The 24,059-nt window shown below is 39.0% G+C and overlaps 1 pseudogene; it reads left to right on the top strand.

The window, feature by feature from the left end:
• Window positions 1-6,563: 6,563 nt before the first annotated feature.
• On the top strand, window positions 6,564-16,105 carry LOC125117986 (60S ribosomal protein L39-like; annotated as a pseudogene).
• Window positions 16,106-24,059: the final 7,954 nt, after the last annotated feature.

The following is a 24,059-nucleotide window of genomic DNA, read 5'->3' as shown; positions in this document are numbered from 1 at the left end:
AGCTAAAGAATACAATAACGGAACTTAATAGAGGAGGTCAACAGCAGATGAGATGAAGTGGAAAAAGGATCCAAGAACTTGAAGACAGGGCAGTAGAATTCATACAATCAGAGAAGAAAAAAGTATGAAGATAGCTTAAGGGACTTAGAGGTCCATAAAGTGAACCCATATTCACATTAGAGGACTCCTAGAGGAAAAGAAAGGGGCAGTAAACAAATTTGAAAAAAAAAAATGTCTGAAACCTTCCCTATCTTCAAGAAGCAGGCAGATAATCATATTAGGAAGACCAGAGAGTTTCAAATAAGATGAGTCCAAAGAGACCCAAACCAAGACACGTTATAATTAAAGTGTCAAAAATTAAAGACAAGAGAATTTTAAAAGCATCAAGAACAAAGCAACTTGTTACCTACAAGCAAACCTCCATAAGATCATCAGCAGAATTTTTTAGCAGAAGCTAAAGACTATAATGGAGTTTCATGATATATTCAAAGTGCTAAATGGAAAAAAAACCTGCCAACCAGAATACTCTATCCAGCACTGAAGAGTTTCCAGAGAAATAAAAGCACCACTAGACCAGCCTTGAAAGAAATGTTAAAGGGATTTCTTTAAGCTGAAACAAAAAGGTGCCAGTTAATAACAGGAAAATATATGAAAATATAAATCTCATTGGTAGAGGTAAATATATAGTTAAATTCAGAATAATCTAATGTTCCAATGGTGTTGGGTTTACCATTGAAAAATCCAGTATGAAAGTTAAAAGGCAAAAGTAGTAAAAAATAACAATAGCTACACAAATTTGATAATGGATATGTAAGATAAAAAGATGTCAATTTTGACATGAAACACCTCAAAGGATAATAAAAATAGAGAGCTTTATAATGTGCTCAAACTTAAGTTGTTAGCAACTTAAAATAGATTGTTATAAATATAAGATGTTTTATGTAAGCCTTATGGTATCCACAAAGCAAAAACCTAAAGGAGATACGCCAAAGATAAAGAAAAAAGAATTTAAGCAAACTACTACAGAAAAGCATCATAGCAGAAAGAGAGAGAAGGAAAAAGAAAAATTACCGAAAAAGCCAGAAAAATGAACCAAATGGAAACACATCCATACCTATCAATAATTACTTTAAATATCCATGGACTAAATTCTCTAATCAAAACACAAAGACTGGCTGAGTGGATAAAAAAACAAAAGTCACCTACATGCTGCTTACAATAGACTCACTTCAGTTTTTAGGACACACATACTGCAAGTGAAGGGATGGAAAAAGATATTCCATGCAAATGAAAATCAAAAAACAGTAAAGGTAGCTATACTATATTAGACAAAGTAGACTTAAAGGCAAAGCTGTAACAAGAGACAAGGTCATTACATAATAATAAAGGGGTTAATTCATCAAGAGTATATAACAATTGTAAATATACATGCACTCAACATCAGAACATCAGAGTATTAACCAAATACTAAAGGCATTAAGATAATAATAGACAAAAACACAATAATAATAGAGGACTAAAATAATAATAATAGTAGTAGTAGTAGTAGTAGTAGTAGTAGAGGACTTTAAAACCCCGCTCTCACCAATGGATAGATCATCCAGACAGAAAATTAATAAGTAAAGATTGGTCTTAAAGGACATGTTCTATCAGATGGATTTAATAGACATTTACAGAACATTCCATACAAATGCAGCAGAGTACACATTCTTCAAGCATACAAGGAACATTCTATAGGCTATATCAGAGATTAAGTCACGAAACAAGTCTTAATAAATTTAAGAATACTGAAATCATGTCAAGTATCTTCTGATAACAGTGGTCTGAAATGAGAAATTACTGACAAGAAGAAAACTGGCAAATTCACATATATACAGATATTAAACAACATGCCACTGAACAACAAGTGGATCAAAGAAGAAATCAATAGAGAATTTAAGTATCTTGAGACAAATGAAAATGGAAACACAACATACCAAAATGTACGGAATACAGCAAAAGCAGTTCTAAGAGGGAAGTTCACAGCAATAAATGCCTACACCAAAAACAAAGATATGGAGTTCTCTCGTGGTGCAGCCAGGTTAAGGATCCAGTGTTGTCACTGCAGCAGCTTGGGTAACTGATGTGGCACAGGTTTGATCTCTCACCAGGGACTTTCCACATGCCACAAGCATGGCCAAAAAAAAAAAAAAATGAAAGAAAGATTATCAAACAGCCTAAATTTATACCTCAAGAAACTAGGAAAAGAAGAACAAATGATGCCCAAAATTAATAGAAAGAAAGAAATTAGATCAGAATGGAAATAGAGATGAAAAAAGACAACAGAAAAGATTGATACAACTAAGAGCTGTTTTTTTAAAAAGATAAACAAAATAGACAATGTTTAGCTGAGTCACCAAGAAGAAAAGAGAAAGGACTAAAAACCAGACGTGAAAGAGGAGATGCTCCAACTAATCCCACAGAAATACAAAGGATCATAAAAACCTACTATGAACAATTATCCACTAACAAATTAAACAACATAGAAGAAATGGATAAAGTTCTAGAAACAAACATACTACCCACAAAAACTGAATAATGAAAAGAAAATCTGGACAGATCAATTATTGGTAAGGAATTTAGCCAATAATTAAAAAACCTCCTGACAAACAAAGTCCAGGACCAGATAACCTCACCGGTGAACTCTACCATTTAAAGGAGAATTGGAGTTCCCGTCGTGGCACAGTGGTTAACGAATCCGACTAGGAACCATGAGGTTGCAGGTTCCATCCCTGCCCTTGCTCAGTGGGTTAACGATCCGGCGTTGCTGTGAGCTGTGGTATGGGTCGCAGATGCAGCTCAGATCCCGCAATCCTGTGGCTGTGGTGTAGGCCGGCGGCTACAGCTCCGATACGACCCCTAGCCTGGGAACCTCCATATGTCATGGGTGCGGCCCAAGAAATGGCATAAAAGACAAATAAATAAATAAAGGAGAATTAATACCAATCCTTCTCAAACTCTTCCAAGAAATAAAACAGAAAACACTTCCAAAGTCATTTTACAAGGCCTACATTAAGCTAGTAACAAAATCAAAGGACACTGCAAGAAAAAAAAATTATAGGACAATATCCCTGATGAACATAGATGCAAAAAATCCTCAGCAAAATATTAGTAAACTAGATCCAACAAAATATTAAAAGGATCATACACCAGGATCAAGCAGGATTTTTTTCCAGGGATGCAAGAATGGTTCAATATCCGCTAATCAATGTGATATACCACATTAACAAAATGAAGGATTAAAAGCCATATGATAATCTCAACAGATGTAGAAAAAGCATTTGACAAAATTCAACATCCATTCATGATCATAAAAATCTTCTCCTGAAAGTGGAAATAGAGTGATGTTACCTCAACATAATAAAGGCCATATATTACCCCACAGCTAACACCACACTCAACAGTGAAAAACTAATAGCTTTTCCTTTAAGATTAGAAACAAGACAAGGATACCCACTTTCACCCCTTCCATTCAACATAGTAGTAGAAGTCAAACTCAGAGTAATTATGCAAGAAAACTGGAAAGAAAGAAGTAAAATTGTCTCTATTTGCATGTGACTTATTATATATAGACAACCCTAAAGACTTCACCAAAAAACCTATATAGAACTAATAAACAAATTGGTAAAGCTGCAGGATACAAAATCAATATATAAAAATCAGTTGCATTTCTATACACCAATAAACTATCAGAAAGAGGAATTAATAATCTCATTTATAATTGCATCAAAATTATGAAATACATAGGAATGAATTTAACCAAGAGGTAAAATATCTGTACACTGCAAATTATAAGACAATAGATAAAAGAAATTTATGACATAAATAAAAGATAGTTTGTGCTCATGGATTAAAATAATAATTATTATTAAAATGCCCATACTACCCAAAGCAATCTACAGATGCAATGCATTCCCCATCAAAATTCCAATGGCATTTTTCACAGAAATAGAATAATCAATCCTTAAATTTGTACAGAACCACAGAAGACCCTAAATAGCTAAAGCAACCTTGAGAAAGAAGAATAGAACTGGAGGCATCACACTCTCTGATTTCAAACTATATTAAAAAGTTAGAGAAAATCTAACAGTATGATATTGGTGTAAAAATAGTCACATGGGTGTACCCACTGTGGCTCAGTGGTAATGCACCTGACTAGTACCCATGAGGGTGTGGGTTCAATCCTTGGCCTCGGTCAGTGGGCTAAGGATATGGCATTTCCCTGAACTGTGTGTGGGCCAGCAGCTGCAGCTCAGATCAGACCCCTAGACTGGGAACTTTCACATGCCACAGGTGTAGCCCTAAAAAGAACCCCCCCCCAAAAAAAAACACCTATGGATCAATGGAGCAGAATAGAGAGCCCAGACATAAACTCACATATATATGGCCAATTAATTTACAACAAAGGAGCCAAGAATATACCATAGGAAAAGGATAGTCTTTAATAAATTGTGCTGGGAAAACTGGACCAGTGTGTGCAGAAGAATGGAACTAGACCAGTATCTTGCACCATACACACAAATCAACTCAATGTATTAAAGACTTTTAAAGACCTGAAACCATAAAACTCCTAGGAGAAAACATAGAGGGTAAGCTCCATGACATTCCTCTGGCAATGATTTCTTTAATTTAACACCAATAGCAGGGGCGACAAAAGCAAAATTAAACAATTGGTACCACATCAAACTAAAAGGCTTCTGCACGGCAAAAAAAAAAAAAAAAAAACCATTAACAAAATGAAAAAGTAACCAACAGAGTGGAAGAAATATTTGCAAATCATATAACTGACAAATACATAATATTCAAAATATATAAAGAACTTAGACAACTCAATAGCAAAAAAAATACAATTTTAAATTGGATAGGCAATCTGAATAAACATTTTTCCAATGAAGACACACAGATGGCCAAAAGGTACATGAAAAGGTGATGAACATCACTAATCATCAGGGAAATGCAAATCAAAACCTCAATGAGATGTTGTCTCACACCTGATAGAATGACTATTATCAAAAAGACAAATAGTTGGGCCAGGTCACAAAGAGAGCAGTGATCTGAGGGTGTTCTTCAGGGAAAGGTTTGGGGAATAACCAGCAGTGGTCTCCCAGGATGAATTCTAGACATCTTGCTGCTACCAGGAAGATTAGGCTTCCTTTGGGGATAATGGTTGTGGCAGGACCACCTCAGGTCTGATTCTGCTGTCCTCTGATGCTCTTCCCATCCCTGCTCATCCTCTCCTGCCTGGCCCCTCTATCTAGACCCCCCAGTTACTCCTCCCAGAACAAGGCAGTGAACTGTGCATCCATGGACCACACGTTCTCGGAAACATTCTGATACCATATACCATATGAACTATATCCAGTTTTCTGTTCATTTTGAAATCACATCTGTAAAAGCATACATTTTCAATTGGAACCTAAGACTCATCTCTCTAATTCATGAATATGCCCAACTGCTGCAAACAGTTTAAGCACTTTAACGAAACACACACAAATTATTCTAAATTTGGAGTTCCCATCATGGCTCAGTGGTTGACAAATCCGACTAGGAACCATGAGATTGTGGGTTCAAACCCTGGCCTTGCTCAGTGGGTTAAGGATCCAGCATTGCCATGAGCTGTGGTGTAGGTCGCAGACATGGTTTGGATCTGGCATTGCTGTGGCTGTGGCATAGGCCGGCAGCTACAGCTCTGATTAGACCCCTAGCCTGGGAACCTCCATATGCCATGGGAGTGGCCCTAGAAAAGGCAAAAAGACAAAAAAAAATTACTCTAAATTTAACCAAAAAAATATGAAAACCATGAGCTATGTTTACTTCATCATTTCTGTTTAATTCTAAACTTAATAAGCTTCGAAAGACTTACTTGGTAAGGCAGAGTTTCTTAGTGGTATATGCCTGAGGTGTTCCACAGGTGTTGAGGTCTTAAACCTTGCAGTCTTAGGGGTGGCCAGATAGAGCCCGTAACCTTCAGCCTCCTACAGTCAACCAAGGATGCCCTACAATGAAAAATCAATTTCTCATCATTAAAATGGCCATACCACCCAAAGAAATCTAAAGATTTAATGCGATCCCTATCAAATTACCCACGACATTTTTCACAGAACTAGAACAAACAATCCAAAAATTTATATGGAACCATAACAGACCCAGAATTGCCAAAGCAATCCTGAGGGGGGAAAAAAAGGCAGGAAGCATAACTCTTCTAGACTTCAGACATTACAAAGCTACAATAATCAAGAAAGTATGGTACTAGTACAAATACATACAGACCAATAGAACAGAATAGAGAGCTCAGAAATAAATCTGGACCTACAGTCAATTTATCTTCAACAAAGGAGGCAAGAATATAAAATGTAAAAAAGACATTCGCTTCAGTAGGTCGTGCTAGGAAAACTGGAAACATGTAAGTCAATTTAACTAGAACATACCCTCACACCGTGCACAAAAATAAACTCAAAATGCTTAAAGACTTGCCTCTCTTCTCATCTCTGCCATCCTATGTGCATTCGAATTAGCTCCTCATCATGTCTATTCATAAGACTTTCAGGATCAAGTGATTCCTGACCAAGAAGCAAAAGCAAAATCGTCCCATCCCCCAATGGAGTCGAATGAAAACTGGTAATAAAATCAGTTACAACTAGAAGACATTGGAGAAGAACCAAGCTGGGTCTAAAAGGAGCCTCTGCACATGAAGTGGCACACATATTTATGCTGTATGGCAGTCACTTGCATCTTACAATATCACAAACATCACAGCCACAGTTGTATATATCAGGAAATAGGTCCTCTTTGTGTTGGTGTTTCTGCATAGCACTTTGCCTCAGTAATAAATATGTGAAGCCCTCTTGTTGGGGAAAAAAAAATGCTTAAAGACTTAACATAAGACAAGACACCATAAAACTCCTGAGAAAACATACATAAAACATTCTCTGACATCAATCGTACAAATGTTTTCTTAAATCAGTCTCCCAAGGCAATAGAATTAAAAACAAAAATAACCTAATGGTACCTAATCAAACTTAGAAGCTTTGCACAGCAAAGGAATCCATAAAAAAAATGAAAACACCAAAAAGACAACCTATGAAAGGGGAGAAAATATGTGCAAATGATGCAACCGACAAGGGCTTAATATCCAAAATATACAAACAACTCATACAATTCAATCAAAAAATGAGCAGATGACCTAAATAGACATTTCTCCAAAGAAAACATAGGGGATAGCCAACAGGCACATGAAAAAATGCTTAACATTACTAATTATTAGAGAAATGCAAATCAGAACTACAATGAGGTATTACCACACCAGTCAGAATGGATGTCATTAATAAGTATACAGATAACAAAGGCTGGAGTGGGTGTGGAGAAAAGGGAAGCCTCCTACACTGTTGGTGGGAATGTAAATTGGTACAACCACTATGGAAAATAGTATGGATGTTCCTCAGAAAACTAAATATAGAACTACCATTTGATCTAGCAATCCCACTCCTGGGCATATATCTGGACAAAACTACAATTCAAAAAGACACATGCACTGCTATGTTCATTACAACACTATTCACAACAGCCAAGACATGGAAACAACCTAAATGTCCATCGACAGAGGATTGGATTCGGAAGAGGTGGTATACATACACAATGGAATACTACTCAGCCATAAAAAGAATAAAATACTGCCATTTGCAGCAATATGGATGGAGCTAGAGACTCTCATACTGAGTGAAGTCAGTCAGAAAGAGAAACACAAATACCATGACACCACTTATATCTGGAAATTAAGTATGGCACAGATGAACCTATCTACAAAACAGAAACAGACTAACAGACTTGGGGAACAGACTTGTGGTTGCCAAGGGAGAGGGGAGGGAGTGGGATGGAGAAGTCTGGGGTTGACTGATGCAAACTATTACATTTATTTATTATTAATTTTAATAGTTATTTCCCCAAAGCAATTTTTTTCTACTGTACAGCATGGTGACCAAGTTACACATACATGTACACATTATATTTTTGCACATTATCATGTTCCATTATGTGACTAGATATAATTCCCAGTGCCACACCACAGGATCTCATTGCTAATCCATTCCAAAGGCAATAGTTTGTATTTATTAAAACCAAGCGCCCAAGCACTTCACTCCCCAAAATTTTTGGATTGTTTGTTGTAGTTCTGTGAAAAATGTCCTGGGTAATTTGATAGGGATTGCATTGAATCTGTAGACTGCTTTGGGTAGTACGGCCATTTTTACAATATTAAATTTTCCCACCTAGGAACCTGGACTATCTTTCCATTTCTTTGAATCATCTTTAATTTCCTTGATTAATGTTTTATAGTTCTCAGAATGTAAGTTATTCACCTCCTTGGTCAGGTTTATTCCCAGGTATTTGATTTTTGGGGGTGAGATTTTTAAAAGGTATTGTATTTTTGTATTCCTTTTCTGATATTTCATTGTGAGTATACAGAAATGCGACTGACTTCTGAATGTTAATCTTATATCCTGCTACTTTGCTGAATTTATTAATCAGTTCAAGTAGTTTTTGGGTTGAGTCCTTAGGGTTTTCTATATATGCTATCATGTCATCTGCATACACTGACAGTTTTACCTCTTCTCTTCCTATTTGGATGCCTTTTATTTCTTTTGTTTGTCTGATTGCTGTGGCTAGGACTTCCAATACTGTGTCGAATAACAGTGATGAGAGTGGGCATCCTTGTCTTGTTCCAGATTTTAGTGGGAAGGCTTTCAGCTTTTCTTCATTGAGTATTATATTTGCTGAGGATTTATCATAAATGGCTTTGATTATGTTAAGGTATGTTCCCTCTATATCCACTTGGGTAAGAGTTTTTATCATGAATGGATGTTGGACTTTGTTAAATGCTTTCTCTGCATCTATTGAGATGATCATGTGGTTTTTGACTTTTCTTTTGATTGTATGACATTGATTAATTTGCACATGTTGAACCATCCTTGTGCACCTGGGATGAATCCCACCTGGTCGTGGTGTATGATCTTTTTTATATGTTGTTGGATTTGGTTGGCTAAAATTTTGCTGAGAATTTTTGTGTCTACATTCATCAAAGATATTGGCCTATAGTTTTCTTTTCTGGTGGTATCTTTGTCTGGTTTTGGAATTAGGGTGATGGTGGCATTGTGGAATGTCTTTGGGAGTGTTCCTTCTTCTTCGACCTTTTGAAAAAGTTTAAGGAGGATGGGTATAAGTTCCTCTTTGTATGTTTGGTAGAATTCACCTGTGAAGCCATCTGGTCCTGGACTTTGACTTGTAGGGAGTGTTTTTAGGACATATTCAATTTCATTTCTCATGATTGGTCTGTTCAGTTGGTCTATTTCTTCTTGATTCAGTTTTGACAGGCTGTAGGTCTCTAGGAAGTTGTCCATTCCTTCCAGGTTGTCAAATTTGTTGGCTTATAATTGTTCATAGTATTCTCTCATGGTTTTTTGTATTTCTGTAGTATCCGTTATGACTTCTCCTTTTTCATTTCTTACTTTGTTTATTTGGGTTTTTTCTCTCCTCTTGTGGGTGAGTCTGGCCAGAGGTTTGTCAATTTTGTTTAGCTTTTCAAAGAACCAGCTCTTGGTGTTACTGTTTTTTTTTTTTTTTTTTGAATCTCTATTTTATTGATTTCCTCTCTAATCTTTATGATTTCCTTCCTTCTGCTGACTTTAGGGTTTTTTGTTGTTGTTGTTGTTGTTGTTGTTGTTGTTCTTTTTCTAATTCATTTAGGTGTTGGGTTAAGTTGTCGATTTGAGATTTTTCTTCTTTTTAGAGGAAGCCCTGTATTGCTATGAATTTCCCTCTTAGCGCCACTTTTGCGGCATCCCATAGATTTTCAGTGGTTGTGTCATTATCATTTGTCTCGAGGTATTTTTTTAATTTCCTTCTTGGTTTCCTCATTGACCCATTGGTTTTTTAGTAGCATGTTGTTTAGTCTCCATGTAGTAAGTATTTTCTCATTTCTTTTCCTGTGGTTGATTTCTACTTTCATGCCATTGTGGTCGGAGAAGATACTTGAAACAATTTCTGCACTCTTAAATTTGTTGAGGTTAGCTTTGTGCCCCAGTATGTGATTGATCCTTGAGAATGTTCCATGCGCATTTGAGAAGAATGTATATTCTGATTTTTTTGGGTGTAATGTCCCGAAATGTCAATTAAGTCTCACTTTTCTATCGTGTCCATAGGATCTCTGTTGCCTTATTGATTTTCTGTCTAGAATATCTGTCCATTGTTGTGAGTGGGGTGTTAAAGTCTCCTAATGTTATTGTATTCCCATGAATTTCTCCTTTTATGTCTGTTAGTATTTGTTGGAGGTATCTGGGTGCTCCTAGATAAGGGGCATATATATTGACGATTGTAATATCCTCTTCTTGAATGGATCCTTTAACCATTAAACAGTATCCTTCTTTGTCTTTCATTATGGCCTTCATTTTAAAGTCTATTTAGTCTGATACGAGTATTGCAACTCCTGCTTTCCTGTCTTGTCCATTGGCATGAAATATCTTTTCCCATTCCCTCACTTTCAATCTGTATGTGTCCTTTGCTCTGAAGTGAGTTTCTTGTAGGCAGCAGATTGAAGGTTTTTGCTTTTTTATCCAATCTGCCACACTCTGTGTCTTGATTGGAGCATTTAGTCCATTGACATTTAAGGTAATTATTGATAGATACATATTTATTGCCATTTTAAAACTTGTTTTCCAGTTGATCCTAAGTTTCTCTTTTCTTCTTTTTTGGGTTGGATAGTTTCCATTTATTTTATGCTTGAGTACTTTTCTTTGTAGTTTTTGTGAATGTAATGTTCAGTTTTGTTTTGTGGTTGCCGTGTTTTTTTAAGCACATTAACCCATTCCTATATCTGCTTGCTTTACCCTGATAGTCATATATAGGCTCAGACACATTATTAAAATAAAAAAAAGAATCTGTATTTTCTTACTTTCCTTCCCCACATTCTACGATTTTGATGGCTTTTTTTTTTTTTTTTATTTAACATCTTCATGTTTAGATCTGTATGCTGGCTTATTTAAATGTCTGCTTTCCAATTCTGGTTTCCTCCATCCTAATTCTTCTTTTTCCTCTAATTTAGAGAAGCCCTTTCAGTATTTCCTTTAGAATGGGTTTAGTATTGCTGTACTCTTTTAGCTTTTGTTTGTTGGAGAAATTTTTATTTCCCCTTCTAATTTAAATGATATTCTTGCTGGATAGATTATTCTAGACTGCACATTTTTTCCTTTCAGCATTTTAAATATATTTGCCACTCCCTTCTGGCCTATAGTGGTTCTGTAGAGAAATCAACTGATAGCCTTTTGGGGGTTCCCTTATATTTAACACTTTGTTTTCATCTTGCTGCCTTTAGAATCCTCTAACTTTTGCCATTTTTATTATAATATGTCTTGGTGTGGGCCTGTTAGGGTTCAGCTTGTTTGGGGCCCTCTGTGCTTCCTATATCTTGATATCAGTATGCTTTAGATTTGGAACGTTTTCAGCCATAATTTCTTGAGATATATTTTCAATTCCCTTTTCTTCTTCTTTTCCTTCTGGAATTACTATTATGCAGAGATTGACCAGCTTTATATTATCCCATAGATATCTTATATTGCTTTCATGTTTTTTTCATTTGGTTTTCTGTCTGCTGTGCTGATTGGGTGATTTCCATTATTTTATGATTTCCATTATTTTATCTTCCACATCACCAATTCATTCCTCTGCATTATTCATTTTGCTCTTTATTGCCTTTAGCTCAGTTTGTATCTCTGTAAATGAATTTTCTAGTTTTTATTGGCTCCTCCTTATATTTTCTAGTTCCTTTCTAAAGGAATCTGCATTACTGTTCATATCCTCTCTTCATTACTTCAGTATTTTCAATACCTCCATTTTGAACTCAGTGTCTATCAGACTGCAGAGGTCTGTTTCATTGTTGTCTGCTTTAGGTGAATTCTCCTCTTCCTTTAACTGGGAATGGTTTCTGTGCTTCTTCATCTTGTTTGTGTTTTTCTTTTTCTGTGAGTTTGGGGAAGCCAAATTGTAGTCTTGTAAGGCTACATCCATGCAAGAGTACCCCTTTGTATTTTTTTGGGGGGGGTACTATTTACTTTTGGTGTGGGAGTTTGAATATTTGCTGTCTCTTTCTTCGGTGTGAGCAGGCTGTTGTCCCCAGGATGCTCAGTGTGTTTTCAGGGAGAAGGAGGCAGTGGGTAGGGCCAGCAGTCATTGCCTTTTTGTTGGGCTCTCAATAGCATCAAGGACCCGCAGGAATTTTGCACAGGCTGTTCCTAGCTGCAGGGCCCTGCAAAGTTGTAATAAGCTCTGGGCAGATCTTCAAGGTGACCAGAGCAATTGTCAGTAGCAACAGAAGAGTGTGTGAGTTCTCAGGGGAGTGAGAGTGACAACAGCTTGTGTTTGATTCCAATGCCCTCCTCTGAGGTGATGGGAACCACAGGTGGTGCCTGTTCATAGGCCCCTATTGGGAGCAGGCCATGACCACCTCTAGAGTCAGTGATAACTGTGGTGGTTTGCCCCCACCACCTGTAGACCATGCATGAGGCAACCCGTCTCGCTTAGCCCACATATTAGGTGTTGTAAAGGGTGCTCCTCGTTGCAGGATCCTGGAACATAACAGAGACCAGGCGTGTGGGTACTGCCCAGAACATTTGGCAGTGGCAACAGCAGGGCGGGTGTGTTCCTAGGGGTGCGAGAGCAACAACTAGTGGTGTTCTGTCACAATGCCCGCCTCTGTGGCTCCGTTTAGGTGAATGGGGCTGCAAGTGATTTTTGTTCAGGTATCTCCAGTGGCAATGGGCCATGCCAACCTCTGGAATCAGGGATAACTGTGGTGGTTTTCCCCTGCTGCCTGCAGACCATGCAAGCAGCACCCTGTCCCCCTTAGCCCGTGCAGGAGGTGCTGTACCAGTTGCTCTAGTTGTAGGGTCTTGGGAAGGGACAGTGACCAAGTGTCTGAGTGTCACCCAGAGCATTTGGCAGTGGCAGCTGCAGGATGGGTGTGTTCCCAGGGGAGTGAGAGCAACAGCGTATGGTGCTTGGTTGCAATACCCTCCTTTTCTTTTTGGCAACCTCTGAGGTGACTGGGGTTGCTGATGGAGCCCACTCACAGGCCCCCAGTGGTGGCAAGCCACGCCTCCCTTTGGCCTCTGAGACGAACGCTGTAGTCTGCCCCTGTCACCTGTGGATTGTGCGAGAAGCACCATGTTGCACTTAGCCCCCTTATGCCCTTAGCCCACACACTAGATGCCTGGCCACCGGTAGCCTGCACAAGAAGTGCCTAATCTCCCTTAAGTGAGCAAGAGGCTTCTCACTGCCTATGGCCTCTACAGAGCCACCCCACCCTCTAAGCCTGTGGGCATGCACACGTTCCAGTGCAGGGAGTTTCCTACGGTGGCCTGCCCCTCCTCCTCTCCCCTCCCAGACAATGGCACCTTGCTTCTCCTGAGGGTCCAGACCTTCTCCCAGGTTCCCTCTGCCATGGTGTTCCTCTCCTCAGCCCCTCAATGCCATCCCCAGTTCTTTCCCTGGGACTGACCTCCGGAGCCTGAGTCTCAGTGCCCAGCCCCCGCCCAAGCATCTCAGGCTGTGGTGTCCAGGCTGGTCATTGAGATGGTCTGTGTAGCTTTCACTCTGCTTTGCTGTTCTCAGTCCAGCTACTACGCTTTACTTGGTGACTTTGAAGTACCACCAACTCAGCCCATCTTTCATCAGTTAGGTGGCTTCCCGGGAGGTGGGTTCCTTTTCTCCTTCACAGCTCCCTCTAGGGAATGCTAGTCCTGTCCTGATTCCCTTCCTCTTTTTTTCTTTTGTTCTACCCAGTTATGTCAAGAGTTTCTTGCCCTTTTGGAGGTTTAAGTTCTTCTGCCAGCATTCAGTTGATGTTTTGTGTGAGTCATTTTACATGTAGATGTGTTTTTTTGATGTGTTTATGGGAGGTGTGTGCAACCTCTTACTCCTCTGCCATCTTGCTCCCCTCCCCCAAACTATTACATTTAAAATGGATAAGCAATGAGGTCCTGCTGTATAGTTCAGCAACCTATACCCAATCACTCGTAATTGAACATGATGGGAGATAATATGAGCAGAAGAATGTACATATATGTACCACTGGGTCACTTTTCTGCACAGCAGAAATCGATAGAACACTGTAAATCAACTATAATAAAAAATTAAAAGATAAAAGTAAGCATGTAAGTTGTTTTTTTTTTTAATAAATTTCTCTGTATGTCATGGTGTGAAAAGAGTTGGAAAACATGGTGTGGAGGGAATACCTTTACCATCACAAGAGTTGAGGTTACTGGTTCAATACATCCCCATACTAAAACTAAACATCCTAGGCATGTTGGTGGTTTTTATCAGTCAGGAATTTGGCTAAGCTGGGTAACTGTTCTTATGCCACAGGAGGAGAAACATTCAATCCCGTTAAATACTTATGTTGTTAGTATGATAACAGAGAGACTCCCAAGCCATATAGGAAGTTTTTGCATACACTCTTCACACACACTGTGTTCCTGGGTTAGATTTACCCCTTTACCCATGTGGGTACCTGCCAGCCCCTATACTAGGACTAGACTAGGGCTCTCATGGTCCTAGATCATTGGCCTCACTTATGGTCTATGCCAGTCATCTTAAGTATTCATAAAACCCTTTCAATCTCAAAAACACCCTGGTGATCCTACTTATAATTAGGTTGCACCTAACTTCCTTTGATAATAAATGTTTCTCTATTGTTTCTCTATACTATTGGCATTTGAGTTGGGACAAGTCTGCCTTGTGCACATTTCTCCCTCATTTTGTAGTTCTCCCAGTCATTGTGAAGGCAAAGCCAATACAACATGTCTCCAAAGGCCTCACTGGTTCTTTTTCCAGTGTCATAACAGGCTGTGTTCTTTTCACATTCGCCCTGTCAGGCTCCAGCTCTTCGAAATATTTTAATGGCATTAGTTCTTACTGGTGAAATAGTTTTCCTATTTTGTCCAACCCTCTAGTCATTTTCCTGAAGTACTACCCACCACCCCAGGTGAAAACACTGACCATCTGATAACCAGAAAATAGATGTTTTCCACAGGTAGAGGAAGAAGCTATCACCATTTATTCCCATTTGTTTAAGCCTAACATCTGATCTCTTAGTGCATTTTCAGCTTATAGATACTTCTAGTGGATACTGCAGTACATCAACCACATCCCCTCTTGTCTTCAAGGCCAGGACACTCATACCCCACCTTCTGAGAATATCAATACTGATGGCTCACAGCTCTGTCCCTTTCTGGGCACTGCCTTCAGTTATAGGGAACTATCTTGCCCACAGTAACACCACCTCTTGTCGGGGAACAGCCTAGACCAATAGCTGGCTGATGTAATGATCCAAAGAATTATTAGGGAGCTATTCAAGCATGAGTGAGTCCTACCCTATCCTGGACTGTCATCTTTCCCTCCTCCTCCTTCCCCTTGATACTGAGCAGAACATACCCAGAGATCCTCCCTTTAGCACTTAAGAACCACTAAGTTCCCAGTCTTATCAGGCCCAAGTACAAAGTTAAAAACAGTTGATCCTTCCAAATTGCCAGCACTGGTTGGTGCAGGCACACCAAGACCAAAGAGGTAATCCAAAATGACCTAGGTTCATTATGCCATATTTTAAATAAATTAGCATTGTGGGTTTTCTCCCCCCACCCCATGGGCTTTGCTTGGATGTTTATGGGTAAACACCTGCACACAAGGAGAAAAGTCATATAACCTAAAGCTGTGAATCACCTTGTCAATCAAATGATGCAGGACACAGAGAAGGATTCCACTACACCGAAAGACCATCTCTGCCCTCATTGCTGCTTCTGGTTTCCATCCAGAGGGCTGGCTCTCCAGTCTCTTTGGTAGACCATACTTTAGCTTGCTTGCTTTGCTTAATAAAATTTCTGCTGCTTAAAACTGCTTTATGTCTCTCATTTGAGTTCTTTCCTTCAGGGAACAAAGGACCGAGGAATGTGCCATTCCACCAATAACAGACTCAGTCCCCCTACCTCCATGTGGGACAATTCTGAAGGACCAGCCCAGTTTCTGAGCACCTTGCAGGATCTGCTGAAGTCTTAGCTGCAAGCACATCACAGCTCAACTTCTCTGCCCTACCCACTTGCTTCCTTCAGGGGTATCTCCCATTAGTACTCCCTGGTAAACCTTCTCCAGGTGAGCAACTTTCTGCAGATGAGTAGTCCATCTGCAGAGAATACTCCATCTCAGAGGCTGTTTTCAGGGAGCCTAGTCTAAAACAAAGCTGTTCGTTTTACCGGGAAATAGAGTGGCAAAACAAATGAGTAACCTAAGCCATTCTACCTGCTCTCCATCCCGCTGCCCACAACAGTCAGACTGTCCCTTCATCTGCTTCTAGCCACCAGCCTAAGCTTTCTCACTCACTGCTGCATTCTTGTTCTTCAAGGTTTCAACTGTCTGGTCATGTTCCACCCATCAGTATCTTTTCCTCTCTCCATACTGGGCTGAATCATCCTCCTGCTCCAAAGTTTACTCACTCATGGCTGCTTCCATCAAAATGCTTGCGTGTGACAAATGAGCCTATCTGTGAAACAGATAAAGACTCCTGGACAAGGAGAACAGACCTGTGGCTGCCAAGGGGGAGGGTGTTGGGGAGGGATGGAGTGGGAGGTTGGGGTTAGCAGATGTAAGCTATTACACGTGGAAGGGATGAACAACAAGGTCCCTGTTGTATAGCACAGAAAACTATATTCAATGTAGTTGTTAGCTACAACTGTAAACTATGTAACTATGATAAACCATAATGGAAAAGAATATTTAAAAAGGAGTGTGTATATATACATACGTATAACTGAATCACTTTACTGTACAAGAGAAATTAACACAATATTGTAAATCAACTATACTTCCATAAAAATTTTAAAAAACGCTTGTGGGTGATGTGTATGTATACGTGCTTATATTTTTACAAATATCCCAGCCCCCTATGGCATGCCCCATGGCTCACTCTCTGAAGCTTTAATATGTATGCTGCCTTGGTGATCTCATTCAGTCTCAGGACTCTAAGTACCTTCCATATGATGATGACTCCAGAATTTGCACCTCTGGCCGAAACTTCATGACCTCCATATGTGTAGATCCAGCTGACTCCTCAACCCTCTACATGGAGGTCTCATAGTCTTCTTTAACTTACCATGTTGAAAACTAAGCACCCCATCTCCCCACTACTACCACTTCCCTGCCATGATCAACAAGATTCTCAACTCCATCTTTCCAGTGACTCACCCCAAAAACCTTGAAGTCACCCTTGACTCCTCCTTTTCTTTCATACTCACATGCATTCCACTAGCAACTTCTTTTGGTCCTTCTTTCAAAACATCTAGAATCTAGCCACTTCTTTTCGTTACTTCCACTGCTCTGGTTGGAGATGTCATAATGACACTACTGAATCATTACAAAAGTTTTCAGCTGGTCTCCCAAATGCCCCCTTTCCTCCTTTGTTCCATCCTCAACACAGACTTGTCCTGTTTAAGGCATAATCAGATCTGGTTAGTCTTCACCTTAAAACCCACAATGGCTGCTCATTCCAGAATAAAAGCCAACATCCTTCTAGCGGCCTAAGAGGTTCTACACAATCTGACCTGACCATCTCTCTCGTCATCCCTGTTTACTCTCTCCCCTCATTGACACTGCTCCATCCATCTTATTGCCGCTTTACTGTTTCTCAAACACACCAGCCAGTTTTGACCTCAAGGCCTTCCTGTTGGCTGTTTTCTCTGTCCCATATACTATACTCCAGATGCCTGTTTTGCCGGCTTCCTCATCTCCTTGAGGTCTTTCCTCAGAATACACCTTGTTGAGACAAATTTCCAGGTGCAAGGTGGAGCCACTTCTGCCTGGGTGCCATGTCAACAAACTAAAATTTAGATCACTTTGTGTCTCTGTAAATTCTACTCTTGACCAAAAATGCAGTACATCCACTCAGCCAACCCCCGAACACCAAGAAAACTCTGGGCTCTACACTTATTTCCTTGTTCCTTAGTCTTTATCCTATAAAAGCTTCCCACCTTCTGCCCCCTTTTGCAGTTCTCTGGGCACTTGGGAACAGAGCCTGCCTGCTTCATGAACTGCTACAGTTTGTTTGTATCACCTGAATTATCTCATTTAATCATTTTTAACAACCTTCTCAGTCACACCTATCCTAGTCACAATGAGAATTACAACCCCAAACCATTTCCTGACTTTGTTTTCTGTTTTTTTTTTACATTTTTTATTAAACTATAGTTGATTCACAACGTTGTGCCAATTTTTGCTGTACAGCAAAGTGACCCAGTCATTCACATACTTATACATTTTGTGATTCTTATACATTTTGTGCATTAATCTCTCCCCCAGCTAGAACATAAAGTTTGGGAGGGATTTGTGCCAGTTTTGTTCACTATGATACCTAGAGCACCTAGAACTCACTCTGAGTGAATGAACGGACTAGGAAGGAGAGAAGAACACAGGAAATGGATATTTGGGGATGTCATATACCAGCTTTTCTTTGCTGGGCATCTGTCATGTTCTTTTTATGGAGTGGTGTTCAGAGCTCCAGGATGAAAGAGACAGCCCAGGGATGTCCCAGCAGAAGGACAGATACATGACTGCTCTGGACATAAGATCCTAACAGAAAAAAATAAGGGAGCTGGAATTTCATACAAAAGGGGGAAAAAAACTAACTGGGGTTACTTAACATCTTATGTTGAAGAGGATGACCAGTTGTTGACTAGCTCTACTGAGGAAAGAACAACAACAAAAAGAGTTTAAGTCGTAGCTTAAAGATTTTGTAATTATATACAAGGAAGAATTCAATAACAACCACTCTGGTTGAATCCACTGGGTGCAGTAGATTCATCTTCTTCTGGAACTTTTTTAGAGTAGAACAAATTTCCCTTCAGCTCTGGTCCTACATGACAGCACTGTAGGCTGGGTAAAAGCTGAAACAAAAGTGTAAAATTGCTTCATAACCTTCCTTTCCTCTGACCCTCTGACTTCTCATTCACTGTCTTGTTTAGCTGAATGTCTAAGCCTGGACTCTGCACACATTTTATTTGTCACAGAGGATAGGACATCCCACCCCAAGTCATAAAATAGCACCCTACTGTCCGTTGTGACATATTTTTTTCTCAAACACAGGTCGATGTTTGCACCTTTAAATAATGTTAAACTGTTCCTTAAATCTTTCCTCAACCTCCCACCCTCCCATATGTTTCTTTTAAAATTTTTTTAGAATCCTTGAACTGTATAAAAGGCCTAGATGTAGTCACATAAAACCTGACTTATTTATGTATGTACTACATATAAAAATCCATCATACCTTATAACTGCAAAGGAGGTGTTTAATTGTTTAAGGGACTTTTCAAACTCTAAAAGCACAATAGTCTAAACAACTGTATGAATATTCATAAAATAAGCACTTACTGGGTTTCTCATTCAAGCCAGGAGCTTAGGATATGAAGTTAAAAGGTGGTTTGTGTGTGCTCTCTTGTACCTCAGAGTCTATCAGAGAGGCAGCTGAGAAAGCATTGCCATAGGCCATGATATAAGGGTCACACAAGCTCAAGTCACACAAGCCCAAGGAGGGTGGACCAAGCAAATAGGGGGAATCAGGCAAAATTTCATAGAGAAGATCCCTACAATGGATCGAATGATTACATTTGCAAGTACTATGCTAGCATCTGTTCATGTGTTTTGTTTGGAAAAGACCTTTTCAATTAATTTGATTTTCAGGGTAAATTAATGTTCCCTGCAGTGTATGATGGTCATGAAAAGATCCTGCATGGAACTGGCAGCCAGCTGTCTAATAGGGTAACATGCAGTCCAAGGATTATAATTGCCAATTAAAAATTCCCATATTTCTGGTCACATTTAGCAAAGATAATTTAACAGATAAGCATGACTAAAAGCAGCTTGAATCAACCAACAACCCCATCTGAATACCAACTGAAAAGAGCACTGCCGAACAACAAAACACACATAGTAGGTCCTAATTAATTTTTGGTTTGATTTCATCTTTATATAAATAAATCAATGAATTAAATACATAATATATACATGTGTTTGACAGATTTGTATGACTCCCCTTTTATCAAAAAGGCAATGTATTTGGAGCTTTCTATTTAACATAGAAGATCTGCAAACTACAAAAATGAAGCAAAGAAGAAATGATTCATATTAATAGCAAGAATTGTTATGCTAATTTTGAGTTATTTGTGCTCTGTACTATTTTTTGCTTTCTACTGAATAGTCATTATCTTACTCCATGTTTCTCTTGCAAATCATTTGGAAAATACAAATGAAGAAGCTAAATAAGGAGATATGCTTCGACATCTGCATCCTGAAGTGTCAAATTGAAGTGTCGATATTAAGTCCTGCCCAATTCAAAAACAGGTAGAATTACAAAAGCTTCTCTGGAGGAGGACGATGCAGTCAGGAGAAGATAGGTTGGGCTGAAATGACAAATATACCCCACACATTAACAAAAAACAAAAAAGTCAAAAATCATATGATCATCTCAATAGACGCAGAAAAAGCATTTGACAAAGTCCAACATCCATTCATGATCAAGACCCTCGCCAAAGTGGGTATAGAGGGAACATTCCTGAATATAATCAAAGCCATTTATGATAAACCCACAGCAAATATAATCCTCAATGGGGAAAAACTGAAAGCCTTCTCACTCAAATCTTGAAAAAGACAGGATGCCCACTCTCATCACTGCTCTTCAACATAGTTTTGGAAGTCCTAGCAACAGCAATCAGACAAACAAAAGAAATAAAAGGCATCCATATAGGAAGAGAAGAGATAAAACTGTCACTGTATGCAGATGACATGATACTATACATAGAAAACCCTAAGGACTCAACCCAAAAACTACTTGAACTGATTAATAAATTCAGCAAAGTAGCAGGATATAAGATTAACATTCAGAAGTCAGTTGCATTTCTGTATACCAGCAATGAAATATTAGAAAAGGAATACAAAAATACGATACCTTTTAAAATTGCACCTCACAAAATCAAATACCTCGGAATACACCTGACCAAGGAGGTAAAGGACCTATATGCCGAGAACTATAAAATTTTAATCAAAGAAATCAAAGAAGATGTAAAGAAATGGAAAGATATTCCATGTTCCTGGATTGCGAAAATCAATATTGTAAAAATGGCCATACTACCCAAAGCAATCTACAGATTCAATGCAATCCCTATCAAATTACCCATGACATTTTTCACAGAACTAGAACAAACAATCCAAACATTTATATGGAACCACAAAAGACCCAGAATCGCCAAAGCAATCCTGAGAAACAAAAACCAAGCAGGAGGCATAACTCTCCCAGACTTCAAGAAATACTACAAAGCCACAGTCATCAAAACAGTGTGGTACTGGTATCAAAACAGACAGACAGACCAATGAAACAGAATAGAGAACCCAGAAATAAACCCTGACACCTATGGTCAATCCATCTTTGACAAGGGAGGCAAGAACATCAAATGGGAAAAAGAAAGTCTATTCAGCAAGCATTGCTGGGAAACCTGGACAGCTATATGCAAAGCAATGAAATGAGAACACACCCTCACACCATGCACAAAAATAAACTCCAAATGGCTCAAAGACTTAAATACAAGGCAAGACACCATCAAACTCCTAGAAGAAAACATAGGCAAAACACTCTCTGACATCAACATCATGAATATGTTCTCAGGTCAGCCTCCCAAAGCAACAGAAATTAGAGCAAAAATAAACCCATGGGACCTCATCAAACTGAAAAGCTTTTGCACAGCAAAGGAAACCCAAAAGAAAACAAAAAGACAACTTACAGAATGGGAGAAAACAGTTTCAAATGATGCAACTGACAAGGGCTTAATCTCTAGAATATATAAACAACTTATACAACCCAACAGCAAAAAAGCCAATCAATCAATGCAAAAATGGGCAAAAGACCTGAATAGACATTTCTCCAAAGAAGATATATAGATGGCCAACAAACACATGAAAAAATGCTCAACATCGCTGATTATAAGAGAAATGTAAATCAAAACTACCATGAGATATCACCTCACACCAGTCAGAATGGCCATCATGAATAAGTCCACAAATAGCAAGTGCTGGAGGGGCTGTGGAGAAAAGGGAACCCTCCTTCACTGTTGGTGGGAATGTAAACTGGTACAGCCACTATGGAGAACAGTTTGGAGATACCTTAGAAATCTATCCATAGAACTTCCATATGACCCCGCAATCCCACTCTTGGGCATCTATCTGGACAAAACTCTACTTAAAGGAGGCACGTGCACCCACATGTTCATTGCAGCACTATTCACAATAGCCAGGACATGGAAACAACCCAAATGTCCATCGACAGAGGATTGGATTCGGAAGAGGTGGTGTATATATACACAATGGAATACTACTCAGCCATAAAAAAGAATGACATCATGCCATTTGCAGCACCATGGATGGAACTAGAGAATCTCATACTGAGTGAAATGAGCCAGAAAGACAAAGACAAATACCATATGATATCACTTATAACTGGAATCTAATATCCAGCACAAATGAACATCTCCTCGGAAAAGAAAATCATGGACTTGGAGAAGAGACTTGTGGCTGCCTGATGGGAGGGGGAGGGAGAGGGAGGGATGGGGAGCTTGGGCTTATCAGACACAACTTAGAATAGATTTACAAGGAGATCCTGCTGAATAGCATTGAGAACTTTGTCTAGATACTCATGTTGCAACAGAACAAAGGGTGGGGAAAAAATGTAATTGTAATGTATACATGTAAGAATAACTTGATCCCCTTGCTGTACAGTGGGGAAAATAAAAAAATAAACAAAAATATATATATACCCCACAATCTCAGTTGCTAAACTCAACAAAGTTTATTTCTAGTCCACATCACAGTTCAGCAACTAGGCTCCTTCCATCCTCCAACGCCACCATTTCAGAAGTCTTCAAGTTCAGCCACATGAACCAGAAAATAAGAATATATAGAAGGCACATGTGTGAAAGGCACAAATCATTTCTGTTCATATTTCCATTCGGACAGAATTCAATCACAATTTCCCAATTTAACTGGAAGAATGGCTAAGAAATACAATTTTTCTGAGTGCCCAGGAAAAGGAAATGGATTGGTAGACATATAGCCAGTGTTCAACGCAGAGGAAAAGAACCTTAAACACACCTGTTAATTTATTCAGTATTGGATATTATGATTAGGTTCCGAAGTGAACCTACCCAAAATATAACCGAAGCACATTGTTAACAGGCTAAGCCCTCAGTGACTTAAATATCATCTCGCTGGCCATCTTTACCAGGATGAAGGTTAAAATCTCATTATCAGTCATAAAAGCGGGTCTGCATTCTATACATTCATTTTTCATTCAGCAAACATTTATTTTGCCTATTCATGGAAAGCACTATTCTAGGCACTAAAAAACAAAGACACATCTAGTTATCGTTCTCAGTGCCAATGATGAGACTAATTCTTGTCAGACCAAGATAAAAACCAAGGTGTTTTCATGAACTACAGATAAATTAGTGTGACCAAAACAGAGTGAGCAAGACAGGTGCAAAAGGGGCCAAGGACAAAGGCCCTATTTACCTTGCTGACATTTAGGCCTTAAATAGGAATCCATCAAAAGAATTTAAGTATAGGAGTAGCACAACCAGATGAGTACTTCTGAAAGCCAGCTCAGACTGTGTGCTGCACAGAAAATGGATTAGGAGAGAGGACTGTACCTACTACACAGCCACCATTCTTCTGTTATCAAGGACGTTCTGTTGTACACACCTTGACTTGAATGTTTTGACAAGGGGTAATTTTGAAGAGATATAAAATGTGAATCATTAGACAGTCTGGTTTTCAAATTGAAAACTGTTTTTTTTTCTTCTGACTCTATATGCTTATTGTGAAATGTTTAGACAATACAAGAAGGTAAAAAGGCATATTAAAAATCACCCATAACCCAGAGTCTGCTGAAA

This window comes from Phacochoerus africanus, chromosome X (genome assembly GCF_016906955.1).
Source record: "Phacochoerus africanus isolate WHEZ1 chromosome X, ROS_Pafr_v1, whole genome shotgun sequence".
Lineage (NCBI taxonomy): Eukaryota > Metazoa > Chordata > Mammalia > Artiodactyla > Suidae > Phacochoerus > Phacochoerus africanus.
Note: the sequence above shows the minus strand (reverse complement) of the source record. Positions and strands in the feature narration are given on the sequence as shown.